Below are 27,250 nucleotides of genomic sequence, written 5' to 3'. Positions count from 1 at the left end.
AAGAGGTGTGCTGGTTACAATTTTTAAGAATAAGGGGGATGTGCAGAGCTGTGGTAACCATAGGGGGATAAAATTGATGAGCCACAGCATGAAGTTATGCAAAAGAGTAGTGGAAGCTAGGTTAAGAAGGGAGGTGATGATTAGTGAGCAGCAGTATGGTTTCATGCCAGGAAAGAGCACTGAGGATGTTGATGGAGAAGTATAGACAAGGCCAGAACGAGTTGCATTGTGTCTTTGTGGACCTGGAGAAAGTATATGACTGGGTGCATCAAGAGGAGTTGTGGTATTGTATGAGGAAGTCGGGAGTGGCTGAGAAGAATGTAAGAGTTCTATAGGAGGGAAGTGTGACACTGGTGAGGTCTGTGGTAGGAGTCGCAGATGCATTCAATGAGGAAGTGAAATTACATCAGGGATTGACTCTGAGCCCCTTTTTATTTGCAATGGAGAATGACAGGTGGACAGACGAGATTAGACAGGAGTCCCCGTATAGTATAATGTTTGCTGATGACATTGTGATCTGTAGCGAGAGTAGGGAGCAGGTTGAGGAGACCCTGGAGAGGTAGACATATGCTCTAGAGAGGAAAGGAATGGTGGTCAATAGGAGCAAGACAGAATATATGTGTGTGAATGAAAGGGAGGTGAGTGGAATTGTGAGGATGCAGGGAGTAGAGCTGATGAAGGTGAATGAATTTAAATACTTGGGATCAACAGTACAGAGTAAAGGGATTGTAGAAGAGAGGTGAAAAAGAGAGTGCAGGCAGGGTGGAATGGATGGAGAAGAGTGTCAGGAGTAATTTGTGACAGACGGGTATTACCAAGAGTGAAAGGGAAGGTCTACAGGATGGTAGTGAGACCAGCTATGTTATATGGGTTGGAGACGGTGGCACTGACCAGAAAGCTGGAGACAGAGCTGCAGGTAGCAGAGTTAAAAATGTTAAGATTTGCATTGGATGTGATGAGGATGGATAGGATTAGGAATAAGTGAATTAAATGGTCAGCAGAAGTTGGACGGTTTGGAGACAAAGTCAGAGAGGCGAGATTGTTTTGGTTTGGACATGTGCAGAGGAGAGATGCTGGGTATATTGGGAAAAGAATGCTAAGGATAGAGCTGCCAGGGAAGAGGAAAGCCTAAGAGAAGGTTTATGTATGTGGTGAGAGAGGACATGCAGGTGATGGGTGTAACAGAACAAGATAATGAGGACAGGAATATATGGAAAAAGATGATCTGCTGTGGCAACCACTAACGGGAGCAGCCAAAAGAAGAAGTCAAGCAACCTTGTGGATTTTAATAAGGCAAAAACCAAAGTAAGAAATTGTTTTAAACAATATCCTTACATCTGTCGAGATCGAGACTGTTACTTTAAAATGAGTTCATCAAGAACAAGGGGACACAGTTGCAAAATTAAGAGACAATTTCACACAAACATTATAAAGTTTTTCTTCACACAGAGAACCACAGGCTCATGGAATAAGCTACCAAATAGTGTGGTAGACAGTAGAACTATTGGAACTTTCAAAACTATACTTAATATTATTTTAGAACAATTATGTAGATAGAACTAACAAGCTTTGCTGGGCTGAATGGCCTGTTCTGATCTATATTGTTCTAATTTCACTTGAAATTGGGGGTTACACACCAAAAAAAACATATTGTCCATTTAACCAGAAGTGTTTCTTCAAAGCCATGCCACATGGGAACAATTTTTGTTTTACAAAAGAACCATCCAAATGAAGGTTCCAGAGGGAACATTTATATATTTTAATCTGTAATAGGTCCCATAAACAGACAAAAATACATTATACCAGATCTGTGAAATATTACCGGGTTCAGGATTTTAAAAGGTTTTTTTCTGCATACATAACACAACCCAAAGTTAGGTTTTCATGATCTGTGAATAGCCTACTATTCATTAAAGATTATTGTTTTGTTCACATTTTAGAAAACTCTTCAAAGTTCAAAGAATAAGTTTCATATACAAATAACCCTTCACAAAATAAAATGGTTCTTCATCAAGCAATGGTTCTACAAAGTATCCTACAAACCAGCAAAGAACTAATTTCTTTAAAAGTGTATATAAATGTATACATAAGAAACACATTTCTTCTAACTCATATTCGGTATGTTGGCTTCCATTGTATAAACAGAGGTTCCCTATTAGAGATTGTGTTTGACAGCAAAGAAATACATACTATAAACATTGGTTTGTCAGATAAAAATTAATGAAAAAAATAATAAAGTGGGCAGGAAAATGAATATACTAACAGATCTTGATATAACACACACAACACGTTCTACAGTCAGCTTTGAATTTAGTAACAAAATGCAGAATGCATTTTTAGTATGAAAACCCGTATCAGAAAATACAGACCAGGGAACTGATAAGCCATTTTACCAGTTTCAAAATAAACTGAATAAATTATACAGTAGGTAGTTCTCGTGGTTGTATGATTTGAATTATAAATTGTCAAAGAGCATAAAATAACCTCAAACCTTTAAAACGTACCATTTTTACATGCAATATTTGCCCTTCACAAATGAAAAATCTAAATCATAAAGGGAACTTTGGTGTTAATGACAAAGAAAGAAAGAAAGACTCGAGTTAACCATAAAGCACATATCGTTAAGAATACATGAAACGTATCTAAACCTTACTGATGCAGTACCTCGTTACGGGAGCCACTGATGCTCAGAATTAATTGCAAATATTAAAGATGTTTGAACTGATTTCTTCATGCACGTATTATTCAACTATCGTAAAGAATGTACTACATAATATTGACCTAATTATTTCTGCGATCATTTCATCATAATGCAGTTCTAGCCTTAGGGGATATTACGAAAGCCATTCTTGCTATGTGGATGTAATTTGCTAAACCCAAGAACGTCTTCAGTAATCAGCTGTCGTTCTTGCTCGCTGCGTGATCCTCGTTTTGCTCGAGTACTGTCCTCGGGCATGTGTGGGTGGTGGTCTGTGAAAAACGGAAGCGCATGCGCTGTTTATTCACTGCAGAGAGTGGGGCTTTGCCTTGCTATCCTCAAAGAGACATGCAGTAATTTCCAGATGAAGTCACACATCAGCGATTGTTATACATTACAATTCATACGCCAAAATGATCTGTTATAAATTGCAATGTTTGAAAGAGCATTCTATTTAATACTTACACAATAAAGAAATCACAGCAGGTAAGCAGAGGCATTTGCTTTTTCTATGCTGCATTGATGGATGCTATGCTGATTATGCGTTAAGATATGTGCATATCATGGGCACATGCAAAATATCAGCGTGTTGTTAAAAGAGATAAAAAGGTTAAGCGACGGTATTAGGTGAATTGTAACATTTTGTGCATGTTGGCTTTAATGTTAAAAAAAGAACGTTTGAGTAGCCTAAAACTAGAAATGACACCTTAAGCTCGAAATAAATATACTACGATAGTAAAGCAAGTTATGTAGCATATTTGACAGTTGGAAAGCGTAAGGAATTTGGGCTTCTCAGAACGCCATCCATGATCGCGAACGTGATCATTTCCTTCTACTATTTATGTATAGAAAAAGAGCGAAGATTATACAAAAAGAACATCTTCTGTAGCGAGACCGTGTGTCATTAAAGTACTGCAAGGCAGATACACATTTGCACATATAATTACATTAAGCAGAGTTTTTCTTAATAAAATATATTCGATTCATCTTATGTCATTATCTTTGAAAACATCATAATTATCTAATTTCTGCAGAATATCACTGCTAGTGTTTTACTTATTTATATATATATATTTGCGTGCAACTTGCGTCCACCAGCAAGAAATTCAATTTAACACGTTCTAGAACACACATGTGAAAAGGCTACAGTGTGTATTTAAAGGGATTTTAGAAGGTGTGGGTTTATATTACTTGAATTCTCAAATTATGTACATTAGCAAGGTTTTTTTTTAGATGTTTCTGATTGCAATATACGTTATTTATTGTATATTATTGTCTCATTCATAATAAATGCCAACAACGACAGTAACTCTTGTGTTATCCATTTTCAAACAGTATAAGAGTCTCACAATAAACAACAACTGAACTTGCTAAACAAAATTAGACATTTGCAAACATAATTAAAACCTTTTATATAAAGTGTATACTTGTCAAGATTAATGCAAAGGGTTAATCATGTAGTCAAACTCAAGAAAATTAATAAAGCAATTTCTACTGTAATTTCTGAATCTTTCATTACCTTAATATTATAGTGCCCTAATATGAACAAACACAAATAAAGAAGTAAAAAGCTTGCTACAATGTAATATGTAATGATATAATGTAATATATCATTTGTGAATTTCCCCTTGGGATTAATAAAGTATCTATCTATCTATCTATCTATACACAGTATATATACACATATGTAGTACACTTTATATTTATATTTATGTAGAAAATGTGATTTTTAACATATATTTTGCATTGCTCACTAGGGCACCTGCTTGTCATCCTCTTGCTTCAAGACAGGCTCTACTCCTGGACAGTTACACTCTGGTTTTTTAACAGCTTTAGGCCTAAATGGCTAGTAGATAGGGAGTAAAACTGACTGACTTAAATTTCACACCTAGAATATAAATATTTTTCACTCATCACGTTTTTTTATTTCCCAGGTCAGATAATTGGATTGCTGCTTGATTTGGATTTTGTATAATGCAAATTTTACTCACTACTTATTTGCTATAATGAAGGGAATGGGTTAGAGGGTGGGGTGTTTGACTTTAAATCACAGGTTTGCCAAGGCAGATTAATACACACATATACACATACAGTAATACCTTTTATTTTTGTATTTATATGAGATAATGCCTTATGCCAAATAAACTGTAATAAAGATACTAAAACCACTATCATCTTTGCTTCACAAGTATAGCTCAGATTTCAATTCAGAACTCATTATAGCTGTAGAGGTCACTGACACCATAAAAAATAATTCCAGAGGCAATTCAAAGTGGTAGAATGTAGATTATTGCCTATCAGTGGAAAAACACAAGTCTAGATAGTTTGAATGAACGGTTCACAAAAGGAAGGCATATATGAAAGCAGATTGTCCGAATGTGACTGAGGTGAAAAATATTGGAGTCTGCATAAATTATTATTTGACAGAACACTTTTCCAATAAATTCAGCAAGCATTCTAAAAGCCTTGTCTAAGAAGATTGTCTTTTTTATTTAACACAGAAGCTTAAGTAGGCTGTTATATGCTACAGTATGAGCAAAAATATATTTGCTTTCCTAAAATTAAAAGTAACCAACAATAAAAGATAAAAAATGTCAGTCAGCAAAAGATGCAAATTGCAGCCTCATTCACAATGAAATTCTATTTAATTTTATTCTTGAAAATCATGCAATCTCAATCTGGCTATATTAAAGCTATGAGGAAATTTAAGAACTTAGTAAAAAAAACTTAGCTGTACACATATAATATTGGTTTAATATTAATCCTGAAGTGTTTCTACTTGCCACATTTTATTCTTGTATTTTATTGAATGTTGTGTTTTATCTCAACTTATATATTTGCAAACCCATAATGCAAATTAAAAACTATTAAATACATTGAAATATTATTAGGTAAATAACTAATTCTTCATTAAATTTTGAATCTTTTATTTTTTATATGTTACAATTATACAGTATCCATTTTGATGTTTCAGAAGTGTTTAAAAATAATGTTTAATGTCTATTGATTTTGTTAGCTCCATCCAAATAGTACAGTGATTAGTTTGGCCATTTGAGCAGATGGTGATCTTCATTAGACCTAAATCTACCAGCCTAACTGTCTTACAGGGGTGGGGAAAATGTAACTTTTCTACATGAGGGGAGCTACTATACATTTCTGAAATGTAATATTTTGTAGCATATATATATATATATATATATATATATATATATATATATATATATATATATATATATATATATATATATATATATATATAAAGCATAATTGACTCACTCACTCACACATCAAGAAAAATACAATTTCTTGTTAGTTCAAATTTGGTCAGATGGTACATCTAGGGCATTAGGAATCTGGTAAGAAAGGACATTTGAATAAATCATTATTTAGGGGTAAAATCCTCCCTGTACAATATAAAACCTAAATAACCCCAAATGCTTTGACATATATAATTATAATTTGGTGTTGTTAAGGGAAAATTAGCCAACATATGTTTTATATTTGTTGGTTAATTTTTATTTGTTGAAATGTATTACATTATGCTAACTTACATTATTGTGTTGCATTTAGATGAGGCTTTATGCAAACAAATTACACAGCAGAAACAATTGACAGGCCATGTGAATAGCACCATTATTATCCAATAGGGTAGACAGAAGACTAAAGAGGAGGTGGTGTCCTGGACAGGAAAAAGAGAAAGTTTAGCGAATCTAAGGAAGCTGCAAAGCTCAATGATTAACAAGTGAGGCTGTTTGCTATTGGCCTCCGTTTTGCATCTTCCTTCTCATCTCAGCTATCCATTCCACCCTGTTGATTTCCAGTCTCGAGTCACAGCACTGCAGTCTCCAAGGCAGACCTAAAATAACCCAATTCACACCTTGGCTCTTCAATTATGACACCTAAATAGAAAACGAACCCAACATTGGTCTTAGATAGTGGCACTTACATTTCTAAGCCACAGAAGTTGTGTTATGACACTAGAAGCTACTGCTTTGAACCATTCACTGTTAGTGTGAATATATTAGTGTAACACTTCGGGTACCAGCACTTATGTATATCCACTTCAAGCACTGATTTCCATTTGTATTTACATCAGCAGACTTTAAAAGGGGACTACATACAACTGAAGAAAAATATTCTGTATTTGAGCGAATGGTGTAAGCTAATGGAAATCATAAATAACTAATAATGATAATAATATATATTCATATTTCATATTATTCATACTGATTACTTGTTTCAGTTCAAAAGAATACACTTTCCTGTAGAATTGTGTTTTGCAGTGACCATCAACAAAAGCAATGTCACTAAAATGATAAAAAAAAAAAACAGAAATAGATCTAATGCTGGAACATCTTACTGTTGGAAAGCTGTGCATAACATATTCAAGAGCAACAAGCTGCAGTGCCCTAATAATATTATTTCTTACTATTTGAGGATGATGCCTAACATTTGAGATATGATTTGTTGCAGTTCTTTTGTTTTTCCAGTGGGTGGACAGGCAGGTGAAGTGGCTTGCTCATGGTCACACAGTGTTCATAGCAGGATTTTAGTTAGTTACGTAGTAATTCTGATACACCCAGTTAACCAATAACACTATAACGGACTCATATTGTCTTACAGAAGTTCTCGGGTGAAGCCAGGTAACACAACTAGTACTGAAAATGCATGTCCCCGTTATTGTGTGACAAAATTGAATTCCTAGGTAAATAGCACACAGAAACTTTAAAACATGGCAAAAAAATTACATCTCAGTTAAAAAAACAAATTGTAGGATGTTTTTTTGTGCTTTACAATTGTGTTCAAATAACTGAAACCATGCATCCTCTATAAATGTTGTTCAAATTATGCCTCTTTAACAAAAAGATGAAAATCATGTTATTTTAGCATTATAGTAAAGTTGTTCGAATTGCTTATGATAATTATCTGTAAATTGAACGATTTTTATGTGCTGTGCTGGGAATGAATATGTCTGGAAGAAAAGGGTTATATGCCGTATGATCTACTAATCATTGTTAAAATTTCTTCATCATTTGTTTTTCTGGAACCATTTATTAATTTTAGTCAATTTTGGTACAGATTTTTTAAATACGTGCCCACAAAATACTGGATTAAATTTAGGCAGGTTGATTGATTGGAACTGTGCTGCAGGACAATTGCATGTACTTTGTAGATTACATAGGTAAATGTTATTCTTTTTAGCATATGGGATGTCAATCGTATGGTAGTTTTCTTCCTTTGTTAAATAAGATTGATTCACATTTTTAAACAAAACTACATTTTCCATATTTACTTTTGTGAAAGCATGTTACTTTGACCAACGTTCTCAATTTTACTCTTTTTGAAAAAATATAGGGCTGATGTTCAGATTCTACGCATCTACATGACCTGATGTTCAAAAAAATGTTTTAATAGCAATTAATCGCATGGTTAAAATTTTCAATTGAAATTAACTGCATATTAATCACAATTTAACATATTTCCTTTAAACATATTGATAAGTTTCTATCAAGCAGAAATAATTCAATGATTAATTTCTAATCCAAAACAGTTTTGATAATCACTCCCCTATTCATATTAAACTATTCCATTTAGTTTATTGAACAGTATTGTGTAACAGAAATAACACCAAATACAACCTGGGGATTGTTATTATATTTGGGAAAAACAGTACATATGGTTTAAATTGCTGTGCCGAAAGTCAACTTTCAATAAGCATTAACAATTACACAAACAATTAAATGTTAAAAATAGAAACATAAAATCACGTTTCAGCTTTTGTGCACAGTTAGGGCTGTTAGACCTCAGGTTGTGCTTAACCGTGTGTTACACCCAAGACAACTCCACATCTGTTATATGGAGAGGAGGAGTCATTAATTAGATTGAAAAGAGGTAAAAATTAGGCTTTTAAATAGCAAAGGATAGACTACAAAAAAACACATACTGTATGTATCTGTTAGGATTATGTGTTTTAATGTTTCAAATTGCACAGTGTTATAGAATGTATGATTTATGAATTATGAAGTAAGTCTAACTATCCTAACCTTCAGCCCAAAGTGGATGGAAATATTAGAATAATCATTTTGCACAGAATATTGCCTACTTTTGTTTAACATTACAGTATAAATATAGGCTAATATAGGCTATTAATGCAGGCTGCATTAAGTAAGATACATTAAACAACAACATACCATGTTTGCTTTAGGTGAAGTGTGGATGAAATATAAGGAATTGTGCTATGCCAATTCTGCATCATCTGATTTTTAGCTGCTGGGACATGGATAGCATCCACAGTGTGTTGTTTCAGGTCACATATCCCTCAATGGATGACCAAAAAAGCTTTACAGCAAAAGCATTCTTTGCTAGGCACAGGGCTGTCCCACTGACATACTATCTCCCAATCAGATCTCTTTTACTGGTGGACTAGCGGAGATCACAGTGTGTACCGTCTAGTTCTGGATGTTCTGCTATACTGTGTAATGTGACTGGTTTTTTTTTTGTTTATATTTTTTTTATATCAATGTATGAATGAAACATAATGGGGAAGGATAATAATGACTCTAATGTGTAATCTCACTTAGCACACGGTGCATGTCTATCTGCCATGTCAGTGTAACTGGTTTGATTTTAATTGTTCTTATGCTATTTGTTGCACATTGAAGAGCTTGTGTACTGTTTAATATGAAATGATGTGCATGAATATACGGGACTAATTAAGTCCCTTATTGACTGAATACGGTATGTAGCATTTTTTTGTTCCAATATGGGATTATGCTATATTATAAGAGACCAGTGGCAACTCTACTAGTGTGTGTGGATGAAGATCATTATCAGAAAAGCAATATAGGAAATGATCAAGTGCCAGTGACCCAGTACTACTGTTAATAGTCTTGAATTCATCTGATGTTGCTTCATTAACAACATGTGAAGCATTGTCAAATTAACCTGATCAAATTAACACATTTAAGGGTTGCATTAAAAAAATCAATATCAGAAATTGTTAATGTGTTAATCACATGTGTCAGTGGCAATTAATCAGCATATCTAACAAAAATCTGTTCCATATCATTTATAATTTTTGATAAATATAGCTGCACCCAGGAAAAGTGGACAAATTCAGATGAGAAATGACATATAGAAGAAACAACACTTGACTATGACACAACTCTAAAATAATATCAACAGAACTACATGCTCTTAGTGTCATTTAAGCCCTACATAATTAGTGGCACAAGATATCATGACAGAGTGACACTTTTGTCAAATGGCATCTTGTGGCACATTCAAAAAAATGTTGATCAGCATTTCCCTTTCCATGAAATTCATTGCTTTAACGGTACACTATTTGAAGAATGTCATCTAGGTTGCACCATAGACCCTCGGAGACATTTATAGTCATCAATGCAATTTGAGAAATGGAAGTCATAGCTAAAAATGAACTAACATCAGTTTATGGCTGATCAAGCCTTTTGAACCCAAAACCACTCTGCGAGAATTCACTACCAGTGAGTGGCCAAAGGAAAACATCATAAGAAATACTTGCAATGGAGTCTAATATTTATAGACCATTGGCCACTGTTATCAACAATGTCACATGCACATGTCTAGCTTCTGTTCCAAATTACATTCACTACTAGATATCACAAAAATCTTATATCAGACATAGTCAATAAGTCTCCTGATATCTCAATGAAAAAACTGAATAAAGCTATCACTTTTTCTTGTATGACTACTGTACATAATTCTGTTGAAGGCTGAGTGCCTAAACCACATGCTCACCTAATCTATTTGCATAACTGGCCATGCTTTAAGGCAAGTTAAGCCACACAATTAGAGTTAATTCTACAGTGAAATAAAGATTCCTAAAAAAACTAATCTTATACACTTGTTATAGTTTTATAAAACATTTATATTTCTGCCCTTGTTTTTTAAACATATTAAATAATATATATTCAAGCATTTAAAGTTGGTTAGCTGGTAGTTTTAAGTTATCCTTTTCAAGGCTTGTGAAGATACATCATTTTTGAACAGTATTTTGTTTGCTAAAAATTTGTAGTCTGGTTATTGATCCATGTACAGTAATTTCAAAAGCTAGTATTTATGTAATTTTCATAAATAAATGCATTATGTCAAATAAGATCAGCACTACTAGAATTTGTGGTAGTCCTTATATTCAGATTGTGAAATGCATGTATATAACATCTTGACCTTCACAGGCTTCTACAATAATTTCATGTGTTTGTGTTAAGTAGCTTATTTGGAGGTTGTTAGGGAGTGTCAATTGCTGTTGTCTTCTGTTTAAGTGTGTATTCATATTTTATTTGTATGAGCTTCACCAAATCAAATTTAATGAACCTAACATTGTTTTGACACTAAGCTAAAGTATTAGGAATACTGTAATTTAATGGAGAAGTTTGATTTTAGTTTCAATTTGTTTTGTGTTATACTTAGTATTTTAAACTTAGTGCAAGTATTGTATTTGGTGAGCTACAACTCAGTAGTCCATAGTATGATATTCACCTGCCATTGCATGGCATGTAGACAGCGAGGCCTATCCCTTAGTCACAAGTATTCTACTCAGGAAACAACAATTACAAGTTTCTCAATGGACTATTCTTCAATTACACAAGGAGTGCTGCAATGGGCTTTAACAGATCCTGCCTTTTGACAGCCCCCCAGCCTTGACTGTCTAAGAAGACAAGGAAAAACACCCAAAAAAAACCTTGTAGGGAAAAAAATGAAAGAAATTTTGGGAAAGGCAGTTCAAAGAGAGACCCCTTTCCAGGTAGGTTGGACGTGCAGTGTGTGTTAAAAAAAGGGGTCATTACAATACAATACACAGAACAGAACACAAGTAATCATCAATACAGTGTAATAGTGCAACAGAAACATTACAAGTACAGAGCCGAATTCAACAGCAGATAATATTACATAATATGATTTGGATTTGTTTAGAGTCCTGAAGACTTCAGCCATCAAGCTGACTCTCCCTATTGGCCATTCCACAGCTGAGATAGCACTGGGCCAGCCAATCCAATGAAAGGACCCATCTATCCAACGATTTCTACAATCCTCCATCAGGGATGAATTTACCTTAGGCAGGCAGAACAGAGAAAAAGAATAGGTGAGGGTTAGTAACAAATTATAACGATCATGTTACTTATGTTTTAGTGCTAATGACTAACAAAAGAGATGCAGTCTGTACAGTTAATCAGCAGCTTTAGTCAGGGTATGCTAAACTGAAGTAGTGAGTCTTCAGCCAGGAGTTGAAAGCTGTGCAATTACCTACTGCTTAAGCATTTTGGGATAATACAGCCTTGCATTATATGAAAAAAAAATTTAAACCTGATCTCCTCAACTGTCTCTCCACACTTAAGAGCTTTTCCCAGATTACCTTGTTTTGGTTCAGCCACATCTGCCCAACTAAAACTAAATTTAATAATTATGATTTTTCAATATGCGCTTTGCCAAAACACAGGGATAATAAAAACAATGTATTAGCTGGATATTATTAACAAAAGAGTGAGGAACTGTGCAACAAACCAGTATTCAAAGACAGGAAAACCTAAGAAAAGAATTTTGCGTTTAAATATCTCCAAACCTGGATGTTGCCCATCATGCAGCACTGGCTTATGAATCATTACTTAGAGTAAATGACTTCATGATGAGTATCTTACGTAGACTGTATCACCCTGCACTGGAATGTCATGGCAATGGGACAAAGTGGTGATTCCCATGGAAACTGAAGTAGCCATAGAGTAAAAAACAAACATAATGCTAATGAAATATAACACAGCTTTCTGAATCTAAAATAGAAAAACTAACAACAAATTTGAATTCTCTGAATTTCAAAACCCTGTAGTAAACTATAACTGATATAAGACAAGATTAAAAAAAATAACAAAATATCAAAATCATGAAGCATTATTGTCAAAAAATAATTTAATCCTACTACATAACTGCCTGCTGTTTTTTTTTTTTATTATTTCTGCTAGTCTTTATTAGGAAACACACTCACATATTTGCCGTTAGCACATATGAACCCTGTTAATTGTTTTCTTGCCGTCATACTCCTAATCTGCACTCCATCTGAAGCTTGTCGACAGTTCACCTGTATAAGCTACTGAAATGCATTCACTTTACTTGCAATGTCCTGTTGCTTCTAGACAGCTGAAATTAAACAGCAAAAAAAAAAACTTTTAAATGGGAGATGCCTTTGTAAAAAGTATTACGGTACATGACTCTTTAGTGGCAACCAAAAATGAAGTCTTAGGGGTAAACACTGTATTTGTTAAGTTTTATGCCCAAGCCAAGTGCTGCCTACAGCTCTCAGTACAATTCAGTTACAAGGAAGACATGAGCACACAGGTACAGGCTCCCATCAGTTAGAGCTCAAAGCTTCCCTTGTGTACATGAAGCTGAATTATATGTATAGAGCTACAACATAATCCACTATAGAACCAATTTGGTATGAATTCAAAATTTCTGTATCATATTCAGGTTCAGGACAACACAAGGGTTCAATAGTAACGCTGCTGCCTTGCAACAATGAGACTGGAATTCATGTCCCGAGTCCCTCCTACGTGTAGTTTGCATGTTTTGTCCATGTCAGGATGTTCCAGTTTCGTCCCACAATCCAAAAACATACAGGTTAGGTGAATTGGTGTTGTTAAACTGGTCCTAGTGTGTGTGTTCATTCTGTGATGGACTGGCACCCTGTCCAGGGATTGTTCCAAGTGCTTGCTGAGATAGGCTCCCACTTCCCAGCATACCTGTTCTGGATAAGCAAGTTAAAAAAATAGGTGTTACTTACTTAGGCAATCTGTAATTTCTTAACAAAAGATCAAGTTTTCAAAAACTTACCAGATAGTCTAGTATTCCTTTATAAGAAGTCTAGAGTAAGTGGCAATTATGAAGGTACATCATCAAGGGGTGGTATATATCAAAATATTCTAAAACATCTCTTTCTAAATCCAAAACTTCTTTCATATCAACAGCTGCCAGAAATTCTCACTGGAAACTATTGGTTCAGGTTCATCATTAAGCTGAACATCATCAAGTTGACACAATAAGGCATCAATCAGACGTTACGGTCTATTCACACTTGAGTGTTGTAAATCTCATGTGTAGGTTTGACATTTTTCAATCATTTTATGTCGTTTTGCAAGGAATTTTCACACATTTCAGGCGCTTTTCAGGTATTTTTGATTGTTTAGTTTTTCCTGCATTTTCAAAGAAGGGCTTTACAGGGAAAATATGATTCACATAATTTCCCTTTTGTAGTTTCTGAGGTATTATTATGTTGTAAAGTGTTGTATTTCTAGAATATCCTTTATGACTTCAGTACTTTTAATCCTAGCAGTTACAATAGTGAAGAGCAAATGTTGTCAGCATTGTGGAAATACTGGTTTCACTCTGTTCAGCAGCAAAGGGAGTCTAGAATGTAATTCTGGACTCTCTATGAAGTAGGCAGCATTCTGAAAAATTACAGGATTACACACCGTTGTCAATAAGCAGTAGTAGTAATAAATTGTGAGATGTGAAAAAACATCATTACATTATTATGCCTGCTGCTTTCAGTGCAACATCATGAAAGTGTGTGTCTCAGTCATCTAGTAACAGATATAGAAGAATTGGTTATCATAAACAGTGGTAATCAACTAAAAAGAATTGAACTCAATTTAATATGCCCAGTTTAGGGTCACTGGAAGCTAGTGATTAGCGCAGCTGCACTGGGTGTAAGGTACGATGTACATGTGGTACACCGATCAGATAAGAGTGTGCTGTGTGCAATCCAGTAGCTGAAATGTTTTAATAAATTAGCTAAATACTTTATAAATACATTTTGAAATAGTGTGATCTGTTGGCACAGAGGCACCCGGGGACTTGGATTAGGGTTGGATTCTATTTACTTCACAAAGGACTAAATGTATTTTATTAATTGAGAAGTATCAGTAACATAGTTTGGGTAATCAGTTTTAAAAAAAGGTAATAATGCTGAGTTGAATATGTTTAATAATACTGATGTGCAAGGGCAAGTGCAAATCTGACATGGTGCTGTGAGGAAGAGCTTTGCGCTACAACTCTACGTATGTGTTAAAATATCTGCACAAAAGTTTAACATGATTTAAACAAAATGTATACCTATAACTTTGGTTGAATTCTTGTAACTTGTAGTTTCAATGAGCTGATTCATTCAGGATGAAGCATTGACTTCTTATAAAAACGCTCCCAAAACTCTCCTTTGTTTTCTTTTTCCAGTGTTTTATGAGCATTACCACTGATTTTAATGGAACAAGCATCTGGCTAAAAACACTTGAAAACTGCTGCATGCAGGAGATTTGTAAACTACTCACTGCTAAAATGCTTACATGGCAAATAACGTTTCAAGCGGTTTGAGACCATTCTGGTGTAGCTCTAAAATGCTAGAATAATACTTAGGTGTGAATGGGCCCTTTTCTTTTGGAAAATAAAGAATTATAGAATTGAATTGTCTTAAAAAGAATGCCCATTTAGCTTATCCTTTGTTAGCAAGGAAAACATGTGATTTACGTACGGTATCTCTCTCTCTCTCTTGCTGCTGTCCTCCAATACAAACGAGTACCATTTCAGTCCAGCACGGTTGCCCTCTGGAGTAAAGGGATTTCTTCGACCTTTGTTTTGGCCACGCCATACCAGTTGTGGGCTCCGGCTATGGGTAGCTGGCCTGGTCAAGCTGTAGCATAGTCAGAGAAGAGCAATTCGTTAAAGAGTTACATGGGTTTTTATAGGGAGGCACAGATGGTGTGTCACTGGCTTCTTTGGTGCACATAAGCCCATCCTCTCAGTTGATCACTGGTACAAAGTACTGTCCATCAGTGTTATCCACCCTGGATTTATGGTCCTTTGTTCAGAATTGAATCTATCTCAAGCCTTTGAATGAGATGTCTCTGGCTGCTACATGGTCTGGAATCGATCATTTGATCAGATAAGGCTGCATTCCAAAGGGAGGCCCAGTCAGGCAACATGAGACTTTTAGCTGGTGATAAGAGTGTGTGGCCACAGTTTGCCAGGCCAGGGCTTGGATTCCAGCATGGTGAAATGGATAATGCTAATCTGTTCTACACTGTGTTACTAGACCAGTCCAGCTTATTACTGATGCGGACTTCCCTCTCTCATGCTCATTAAATAGTGAATTTGGTACAGCAAAAGTTAATAATCAGTTCCTTAGCTGATGTTGCATTGCAGTCAAACTTTGCACAAAAAAAACAAAGCTTTCCACCTGAATGCTATACTCTGTCTGATGCAACTTTTAGTGGAGAAACATCTAAGAATTTCTGAAAGTGACATAACTTAATGTTATATTTGTTGTCCAGGTTGTACAGGGTGAACAGAAAAGGTGTCCAGACTATTTCTTATGGTTCTTCAGTGATGTTCACATGCGTAGTGCTTGAGTATCACAAACTGCAGTCTTCTGTACAGACATCATTCACATGCTAATCTCTGATCTTACCCCTTAATTTTACTTGTAATTAAGCATCCTTTCCTTCACTCAGATTTTTCTTCAGCGCTCTCTATTACACCCTTAGAAGCTTCTTTGACATCAGATTTGAAAGCTCTCTTTTATCATTACAGATATTTTTAGCTCCTTTTTTAATCCAGGAATCCAGTAATCCAATGCTTGATGTTTGAATAGTTGTGCAGTTTGTAAGGGTCCAATAGTGTTTACACAGGAGTTATGTAGAGACTGAGTCTCCAGTATCATCCCTGTTCTCCAGCCTGTCCTTTGAAAATAGTCATTCAGAGACATTCGGCCTCCAGGGCCCACTTACTCACTATCCTGGTGGCAACAGGTTACTACTGTATTTAATAACAGGCTTGTAGGCGGGGTAAAAATAATTATATTGTGGCTAGATATTTCTAATGGTGTTCCATGTTTACATTTAAAGTCATCTTTAACACATGAATAAAGCACAAGCAGCTTGTTCTTTCCACAAGTGGAACATGGCACATGGAAGTTTGTTATTGTTCCTTCCACAGACACATGGTTGAAGTCATTGTACTGTATATAATAAATGCAGGGTCAAAGTGATTCCTCATTAGAGCACTGGTAACAGAGTTTTTGAAAAGGTTTAAACAAATAAAGAAAAGCTTGTGGAATTTTTCTGTAGAATTTAACAAGGATGACAGTACGCAAATAATGAAATCTCAATGAGACTAGACAGCATCTTTAGTGCAAACAAGAAAAGTTAGAAAGCACTCCCTCAATTCCAAATATAATACAAGCTGCTGTCAGGGTCCTGAAAAGTGAAGACCAGAATGAAAAATTTGAATCTCACAGAGAATACAGAGAAAGTTCAAGAAAGAAATTATGTTCAATGAGCGTAAGATATCTATCATCAAGTATTTATACTGCTTGACTCTCATTATATTCACAGTAAGGAGTATAGTTGCAGTTTAGCATGAATAATTAACTCTTTTTAAACTTTTTTTAAGTTGTGGTAGAAGTGCAGCATGTGTAAAATGTATGCAGGCTAATTGTTCAATGAAGTATTGTATGCATATAATAATAATACTGTTTTGTATGTAAAGACTCAGTCTGACAGAGAAATACCAAGGAAGCAAAAATTAAACAAAAATTGCACTTTCATTAACCAAAACCACTGACAGAGATATACTGTTGTGCTCATAACTTTAAATACCCTGGCAGCATTTGTAAGATGTGTATGATATTTTAAAGAAAAGATGACTGATAAGGCAAAGCACATTTCATTTACTTTTAATGGAATCCAAATTAAACTATAAGGCATCACAGAACAGCACAACTATTAAACAAAACATAGCAGTAAGGAAAATAATGATATGGCCCCTATTCGAAAGTTTGCATACCTTTAGTTCTTACTACTGTTTATTGTCCCCTTTAGCATCAGTGATGGCATACAGTCTTTTGTGATAGTTGGGCATGAGGCCCTTGATTTTTTCAGGGGGGAGAGCTGTTCATTCTTCTTGGCAAAAATCCTCCAGGGGCCTCATGCATAACACCGTGCATAGAATTCACTCTAAAACATGGCGTATGGATAATAGCGGAAATGTTCCTATGCACAAAAAAATCCAGATGCATAAATCTGTGCGAACGCCAACTTCCACGTTCTTTCACTCCATAAATCCCGGTCAGTGTGAAATGTAACGTAAGCGCCTGCTGCCCCTCCCCAGCTCCTCACAGAATTATGCCTCTTTGAATATGCAAATCAATATAAATAGCCCTTAAGATCAGCATTCTGTGAAAAGGCAATGACAAAAGCACGGGGGAAAATCGAAAATTCAGTGAATTACAAGTGGAGGCAAGGAAAAACATACTGTTGGTTTAAACAGTGGTATAAACAACAAAAGGAAGTTAATAGAGTGACATAGAGTGTCGGACAAACTCGAAAGCTCAAATTCACAAAGTCGCACAGTGCCCGAAATAAAAAAGAAGTTGTCAGATATCAAAGTCGCTGCGAAAAGGAGAGTCGTAGCCCGTCGTCTGAGTGTCATATGAAAGCTGTAGTAAGCGGCCCGGACACTGACATGCAAACATCATTATGATCACCCAACACACACTTTATTTACAAGTACTCTGTTTACAAGGTGCACACAACCCCAAACTCCCCCAAAGTCCAGGCCTTTCCAAATGCCTTCTTCACCGCCTCCATTCCTCTCCACCAAGCTCTGTCCTTCTCCTCTCCTGACTCCAGCCAATGAAGGAGGGAGGCGGCCCCTTTTATCCCTACCCGGGTGTGCTCCAGGTGCCTCCTGATAATCTTCCGCTGGCACTCCCCAGTGTGGCGGAAGTACCGACTGCGCACCTGGAAGCACTCCGGGTGTCCCTGATCTTCTTCCCCCCAGCACTTCCGGGTGTGGCGGAAGTGCTGAAGGCCAGGGATCCTCAGACATTGGGATGCCCCCTGGCGGTGACCACGGACCCCTATAGGGTTCAGCTTCCAAGCTCAGTTCCCATGGTACCCAAAACCACCAGCGCAGTCGCCCCCTCGTGGTCTGGAGGAGGTGCAAGCCCTCCTCCGGTCCTCCTGGGCGTCCTGGCTGGGTACCACCCCCAGCCACTTGCCACAAAGCTTATTACAGTACAGAGAAAAGACAAAGAGGTAGGGACACAGTGAGAGAAAAAAGTTTGAAATGTCAACTTTAATCTCGAAATTTCCACTAGTTTATTTTGTCATTAAAATAGAACATCATAAACTTCATCTTAAAATCATTTAATTTACTAGTTTCTCAAATACCATCGTAACTAAAGTAGCATGTTAAATGCTTTGTATTGTTTGTGTTCTTTTATATGCTCTGTGTGTGTAAATCACTACGTGCTTCTTAAACAGGCTTTCTCTTCCTCCGACAGGACACAGAATCCATTAAATTCGTAATATTACAGTTCTCTGAATAATTAAAATACTGAGATGTATACTTGATATCATTTTTAATAATGATAGGAGTTAAAGCATGTTATTAAACATGGGAACACAGTAGCGCAGTGATAGTGACGAGCTGGTGCCCTGTCCAGAGATTGTTCCTGCCTCATGCATATGGAGGAATATTTCGGACAAAATGAAATAAATAAATAAATGCGTAAATAAATAAAAGTACTGTGAAATGTGAGCATAAATAAATAAATGTATCATGAAATGAAGCCTTAATAAATAAATGTATCGTGAAATGATAGCATAAATAAATAAATGTGTCACGAAATATGTTTTTCGTTGCTTATTTATTTATTTCATTTTGTCCGTAACATTCCTGCAAACCGTCATGAAATACGGCTTGAAATAAAACTGTCACTTTCACTCGTCAAAGTTGAGAGGGTGGGCTCTAACACGCCCTCTAGTTTCTGATTGGTGAATCGACAGCACAAGATTGAATTAGAAAAATGCTTACTACTGCCGATGAAATGGATTCTGCCGAAGATATTACGTATTTCAGAGAGAGAATTGAAGATTTATCGGAAGAAATGACAATGTTGGCGGCCCTTTTAGACTCCGATATAGATTAAACTATTTTTGAAATTATCAAAGAACAGGTGGAACGGACTCTACTACACTCCAGTTCAGGTGACTCAGTTCCCTTGCTCTGGACGTCCATCCTTTGACATTCCAGCTGAGTCAATAAATATTAGTTGGAGCTGCTTTGAGCATTCCATTTCAAAGTACCTAAACTAATACAGCCGTTGCAGTTTACCGTATATCAAACTGGCTCATTCGCCTTGTGATCGTCTTCTCCGATACACCATATAGATCTGCAATCTGTCGTACTTTTAAACCGCATAACAGAAGGTGTTCTATTGACTCAGCTGGAATGTCAAAGGATGGACGTCCAGAGCAGGGAACTGAGTCACCTGAACTGGAGTGTAGTAGAGTCCGTTCCACCTGTTCTTTGATAATTTCAAAAATAGTTTAATCTATATCGGAGTCTAAAAGGGCCGCCAACATTGTCATTTCTTCCGATAAATCTTCAATTCTCTCTCTGAAATACGTAATATCTTCGGCAGAATCCATTTCATCGGCAGTAGTAAGCATTTTTCTAATTCATTCTTGTGCTATCGATTCACCAATCAGTAACTAGAGGGCGTGTTAGAGCCCACCCTCTCAACTTTGACGAGTGAAAGTGACAGTTTTATTTCAAGCCGTATTTCATGACGGTTTGCAGGAATGTTACGGACAAAATGAAATAAATAAATAAGCAACGAAAAACATATTTCGTGATACATTTATTTATTTATGCTCTCATTTCATGACATATTTATTTATTAAGTCTCTCATTTCATGACACATTTATTTATTTATGCTCACATTTCACAGTACTTTTATTTATTTACGCATTTATTTATTTATTTCATTTTGTCCGAAATATTCCTCCATACATGCAAGATGCTTGCTGCGCTGTGCGCGACCTTTGATGAAATAATTTATTGCAGCAGTACTCTTTCAAACGTACTAACGTCTAATTCCCTAACCTTCCTTTTCTTTCTCCAAGTAACCAATCGCCACACAATCAGCCCTATAATAGATGTTAAGCCATCTGTAAGATTAGGGTGCCGATTCTTCAAAACTTTTAAGGAACATTGAAATATCTTCGTAGTGCATGTTTAATTATTCTATCCATCTATCCTTCCAGTGTTGCACCAGCCCCAGAAAGAATACAGCACGAGGCAGGAACGATCCCTGAACTAGCTAGCACTGAGACACTGTGACCTCACATGTTTAATTATTAACAATATAGATTATTTTAATAATGTTAACATTTTATCTGTATAATGTAATAAGCATATTTTGCTGCATTTCATCTTAAAAATGACATTATCATCATATGTAAATACTCGCTTTATAAAGTGGCTCAGGTTGTGCCATATTATAACTGTATTGCAAGTTTACAGTGAGGTAATTGTACTTATAAGTACAAACAGTTCTACAAGGAGCACTTGATGGACTGATTGAGTATGTTTATACTTCTTGGGATGAAACTGTTTCGGAAATGCGAGGTCCGTACAGGAAAGGTTTTGAAGCGTTTGTCGTGTGAGAGCAGTTCAAATAGGCAGCATGGCTGAGGCAGCGTGTGCTTGATGCTGTATACCGATAATTCTCTTTACGATCAGCTGCTCCGAGTGGTGCAGTGAGAGTAATATGGAAAAAGTTGATCCGCTGTGGCAACCCCTAATGGGAGCAGCTGAAAGAAGAAAAAGAAGAAGGTGCAATGAGAATAACAACACTAAAGTAGCTATGGTATTTGGAATAGTTTGGCCATTCCATGCACCATTATATTGTTACAGGTTAATTACAATTAGATGCCTTAAACTAATAAACAATATGAAGTTAATTTTATTTTATTTGATAAAGCCACATCAGGGATGTGGATCTAAAAAAGAAAGGGAAAGCACACCGGAACAAAAGTACCACTTTGATGCTGGGTGCTGTCAGTTTGCAAAACCGAGCGGAGAACTTGTGTATACCAGGGTTTGAGCTAGCATGAAAATGTGTGTGGCTTTATGCCAAGTTTAGGTTTTATACATCACGATTTAAGCGTGGAAATGGGAGTGTGCAACATTTTTGTGCGAACGCACCATTTATACATGAGGCCCCAGGTCCTGTAAGTTCTTGGTTTGTCTTGCATGAACTGCACGTTTGCAGTCTCCCCAAAGTGGCTCAATTTCAAAATTGAGATCATGAGACAGTGAGGACCACTCCAGCACCATCACTTTTTTCTGCTGTAGCCACCAAAGACTCAGCTTGGCTTCGTGTTTTGGATCATTATCAGATTGGAAGATCCAAGTGCATCTCATGAGCTGCTCCCGGACTGATGAATGCAAGATGTCCAGTAAAATGCTGCATTCACCTTGCCATCAATTTTTATTAAGTTACTTATGCCACTTTTGCTCACTTCCAGAACATCAGAGAACCACCCCCATGCTGCACAGTAGGGATGGTGTACTTTTTCTCATGGGCCTTGTTGTATCTTCTCCAAATACAATGTTTATTGGTTGTGACCACAAAGTTCAATTTTGGTCTCATAACTCCAAAATTTTGAGGCTTATCTAGATGCTCTTTGGCATAGTGTAAAAGGGCTGTTTGTGGCATTGGCACAGTAGAGGCTTTTTTTCTAGCAACTTAACCGCACAGCCCATTTTTGCTCAAGTACCTCCTTATTGTTCGTCCTATTTACAGAGAAGCCTATATCTCAGCTGAAGTGACTTGTGGGTTTTTACTGGCAGCTCGACAAATGATCCTGGCAGTTGTGGCTGAAATCTCAGTTGGTCTACCTGACTGTGGCTTGGTAACAACAGAACCCCTAACTTTTCATTTTTTATCAGAGTCTGAACACTGCTAACAGGCATTTTCAGATCTCTGGATATCTTTTTATATATCCTTTTACTGATTTATACAAATTAATAACCTTTTCTTGCAGGTCATGTGGCAGTTCCTTTGCTTTCACCATGGTGTGGTATTCAGCAAAGTCAGTGCAGCTCTGCCTGAATTTAAATTGACTATTTATACACAGGCACTGATTACAAACAAGGAGGTTACAGGTGTGAACACTCTCCTTTAATTACCCTTAATTTGAACCTGTGTGTGTCCCTCCCTAATTAAAAGAAAGATTTCTGCATGATTACTTATATTTTCCAAAGAATGACCAATACTTCACAATTTCTGAGAGGCTATGTAAACTTAAGAGTGCAACTACACATCAGCATGGAGTATAGATTTTGAAAAACAACACTACAAAAGTGCAGCTACTCTCAGTCTACCTAAAAGGCTATTGAACCCCTTTATAGCCTTTATTCCACTCTTATCTTAATTCTGTGATCTGAAGGCTTCCGGATAACAAGGTGATTTGAACCCTTTCTCAGTGTATCATTTCTGAAATTAGAGAGAACTGTGCTGTTGATTTTGTGGCCAGTTAAGCATCCCCTTAAAAGATAGGTGAGAACTCTTTGAATCTATACACAACTTTGTGGTACTGTTTACTAAAAAAAAGTGTGGACAGTATTGATAGGAGGTCCTGAAAAGAAGATAGGAAAACACATAAATAATAGAGGATGTCAATGAATAAAAAATTTTAATCATATTAATAAAAATTACTCCAAAGCTCATTTGGTAATGACCTATGCTTAGGAAACTCCAAATGTGAAACTTTCTGTGCATAAAAGTCATCATACTAATCAGTTTTTTGAGTTTTAGTGAGTTTCCACAATAAAGTGGGGCAATTTGGGGAAATTATCTGAGGATATATGAAAAGCCAACTTTGTGAAAAATGTTTTAAACATGAAGCTAACATTTGTGCAAGAATTTGCCTTCATATTTGTGAATAAAAGTCCCAAGTAATGATAGACAAAATTTCTTAAAGACAGATTTGATTTGCCTTTTTTCTTCCAAATAAATTGGGTTATCAAACAGAATTACCTTCTCCTTTTTAGTATGAACTAGGTCAATATTTTTCTATATACAAAATCCAACGTCTGTCTATCTGCCTGTCTGCTTTTCACGAGAGAACTACTTTGTTTTCTGCTCAATTGGAGTTAGTTTATGGGTTCCGGCTAACATGGTGGTAGGTGTTACTGCTTTTTCTGAAGATGATTACCTACTTTTCAACACAATTATGTGCTTACCGTATGCACTCCAGACTAGATACGGTGACTTAGGGCTTATGCATGGAGCTTGGCATTGCTTGTCCGTGATAAAGATTTCGCTACACAATATATTAATCTACAGACCTCCTAAGCTTCATCTGGATTTTTTCCCTGAACTTTATGAAATACTCACTCTTGTCTTGTTTAACCCCACTACACCAACTTATATTGCTGAAGTAATATCTAAATTAAATAAATCTACCTACCTGCCACCTAGATCCTGCCCCTACTTTACTGATTAAGGCTTGCACTGACAAACTTTCTACCCCCATTTCTCACTTTATCAACTGTAGTTTCTGCACCTGTCTTGTTCCAAGTGATTTAAAAACTGCTGCTGTAACCCGTTTTAAAAAAACCTGCCTCAGATCCCTTACAGCTAAAATTTTAGCGCCCAATTTCTAATCTTCCATTTATGGCTAAGATCTTAGAAAAGGTTGTTTCTGCTCAATTCAATGATTATTTAAATTTGCATAACCTGCTTGTGCCTTTTCAATCTGGATTCAGAGCCCTACATAGCACTGAAACTGCTTTACTTAAGGTAGCCAATGACTTACTTATAACCGCAGATTCTGGGATGGCCGCTATTCTAGTTCTTCTTGACTTAAGCACAGCGCTTGATACAATTAACCATAACATTTTACTGTCAGCTATTGCCATCTCTGGTACCACTCTTTCTTGGTTCACATCATACCTCAGTGATCGCCAGTTTTATGTTAACACTAGGGAATACAAATCTACCATTACTTCATTTACACAGGGTATCCCTCAAGGGTCAGTTCTCGGTCCAATCCTCTTTAACATCTCTATGCTCCCTTTAGGTGAGATTATTGGTCAGTATGGAGCTTCCACTGCTATGCCGATGACACACAACTTTATGTAAACGTTGATGCAACTGCAACATCTTCACTTGTTGCACTGACTGCATTCGGGAAATCAATCATTGGATGACAGATGAATTTTTACAACTCAATCCTGATAAAACAGAAATCTTATTAGTTGGTACCAATTCTGTCCTCTCTACCCTTCGTGGGCTAAAAATTGACATTGATGGGATCCTGGTTCAACCCTCAGTATCAGTCCACAATTTGGGTGTCATCTTTGATCAGCGTCTTACTTTTCAACCACACATTAGCTCTATAGTACAGGCAGCCTTTTTTCATCTTCGCAACATTGCTCATCTGCATTCTTTCCTCAGTGTGAAAGATATTGAGACACTCATTCACGCTTTAATCACTACCCGTCTGGACTATTGCAATGCTTTGTTTTATGGCCTCCCGACTAAATATATCAATAGATTACAATATGCTCAGAATTCTGCTGCTCGTTTACTTACACACACTAAAAAATCTGCTCACATCACTCCTGTCCTCTATGATTTACATTGGTTACCAGTTTCTTCAAGAGTCAAGTATAAAATTATCCTTCTCACGTTTAAAGCCCTTCATGGGTTAGTCCATCATTATCTGTCTGAGCTGCTGCTTCTTTAGACTGCTGCCCGTGCATTACGATCATTGGATGCTAAGTTACTCACTGTACGTAAACACAGGTTAATAACTATGGGTGGCAGAGCTTTCAGAGTGATAGCCCCTAAAATTTGGAATTATCTCCCTCTCAGCCTTCGTGAGGAAAAATCTATTATTGATTTCAAACTTTTGTTAAAATCACATCTTTTCAATGAGTATTATTCATTCGGGTCCAGATGGTGTATTGCCACTACTGCTGAAGGCATGTGCGTTGGAACTGGGGAGTCCTCTACAGCGCATCTTCAACCTGAGCCTGGAACAGGGGAGAGTCCCAAGGCTTTGGAAAACATCTTGTATCACCCCTGTACCAAAGGTATCATGTCCTAGTGAGCTGAATGACTTCCGGCCTGTTGCTTTGACGTCACATCTGATGAAGACCATGGAGCGGCTGCTGCTTCTCCACCTGAGGCCACAGGTCCGCCACGCCCTCGACCCTCTGCAGTTCGCATACCAGGAGAAGGTGGGAGCGGAGAATGCCATCATCTATATGCTACACCGATCCCTCTCCCACCTGGACAGAGGCAGTGGTGCTGTGAGAATTATGTTTTTGGACTTCTCTAGCGCCTTCAACACCATCCAACCTCTGCTCCTTAGAGACAAGCTGACTGAGATGGGAGTAGACTCACAACTGGTGGCATGGACTGTGGACTATCTTACAGACAGACCTCAATATGTGCGTCTTGGGAACTGCAGGTCTGACATTGGGTTCAGCAATACAGGGGCGCCGCAGGGGACTGTACTTTCTCCGGTCCTGTTCAATCTATATACATCAGACTTCCAATATGACTCGGAGTCCTGCCACGTGCAAAAGTTCGCTGATGACACTGCTATTGTGGGCTGCATCAGGAGTGGGCAGGAGGAGGAGTACAGGAAGCTAATCAAAGACTTTGTTAAATGGTGCGACTCAAACCACTTACACCTTAACACCAGCAAGACCAAGGAGCTGGTGGTGGATTTTAGGAGGCCCAGGCCCCTCATGGACCCTGTGATCATCAGAGGTGACTGTGTGCAGAGGGTGCATACCTATAAATATCTGGGAGTGCAGCTGGATGACAAATTGGACTGGACTGCCAATACTGATGCTCTATGTAAGAAAGGTCAGAGCAGACTGTACTTTCTGAGAAGGTTGGCATCCTTCAACATCTGCAGTAAGATGCTGCAGATGTTCTACCAGACGGTTGTGGCGAGTGCCCTCTTCTACACGGTGGTGTGCTGGGGTAGCAGCATAAAGAAGAAAGACGCCTCACGCCTGGACAAACTTGTTAAGAAGGCAGGCTCTATTGTAGGAGTAAAGTTGGACAGTTTAACATCTGTGGCAGAGCGACGGGCATTAAGCAAACTCCTGTCAATCATGAAGAATCCACTGCATCCACTGAACAGTGTCATCTCCAGGCAGAGGAGTAGCTTCAGTGACAGACTTTTGTCACTGTCCTGCTCCACTGACAGACTGAGGAGATCGTTCCTCCCCCACATTATGCGACTCTTCAATTCCACCCGGGGGAGTAAATGCTAACATTACTTAAAGTTATTGTCTGCTTTTTTATTTTATTTTTTTCATTTTTTTTTTTTCATTTTTATTACTATTTAATATTGTTTCTTTGTATCAGTATACTGCTGCTGGATTATGTGAATTTCCCCTTGGGATTAATAAAGTATCTATCTATCTATCTATCTATATATTCTTTTTTGTGTATGTAATTTCTACTGTTGTTATTGTGTGTATTGAATTGTAAAATGTCCTTGAGTGTATGAAAGGTGCTACATAAATAAAACTTATTATTATTATTATTATTAACAGATTTAGATCTGGTTTCTTTCTATAATTTGCTTGAACAATCCGGTTGATTTTGCGATTTCTCTCATTGCACTAAGTGTCATAGTTTG

General features: G+C 36.9%; 1 protein-coding gene across 1 annotated transcript in view; it reads left to right on the top strand.

The window, feature by feature from the left end:
* The first annotated feature begins 2,994 nt into the window (after positions 1 to 2,994).
* Positions 2,995 to 27,250, top strand: part of LOC120537101 (wiskott-Aldrich syndrome protein family member 3-like) — a 120,789-nt gene continuing 96,533 nt past the window's right edge. Inside the window, exon 1 of the mRNA XM_039765757.1 lies at positions 2,995 to 3,184. The gene's annotated coding sequence lies outside the window, so the exon portion shown is untranslated. The remainder of the gene's footprint in view (positions 3,185 to 27,250) is intronic.

This window comes from Polypterus senegalus, chromosome 10, assembly GCF_016835505.1.
Source record: "Polypterus senegalus isolate Bchr_013 chromosome 10, ASM1683550v1, whole genome shotgun sequence".
Lineage (NCBI taxonomy): Eukaryota > Metazoa > Chordata > Cladistia > Polypteriformes > Polypteridae > Polypterus > Polypterus senegalus.
The sequence above is the reverse complement of the archived record's forward strand: the minus strand, read 5'-3'. Positions and strand labels throughout refer to the sequence as shown.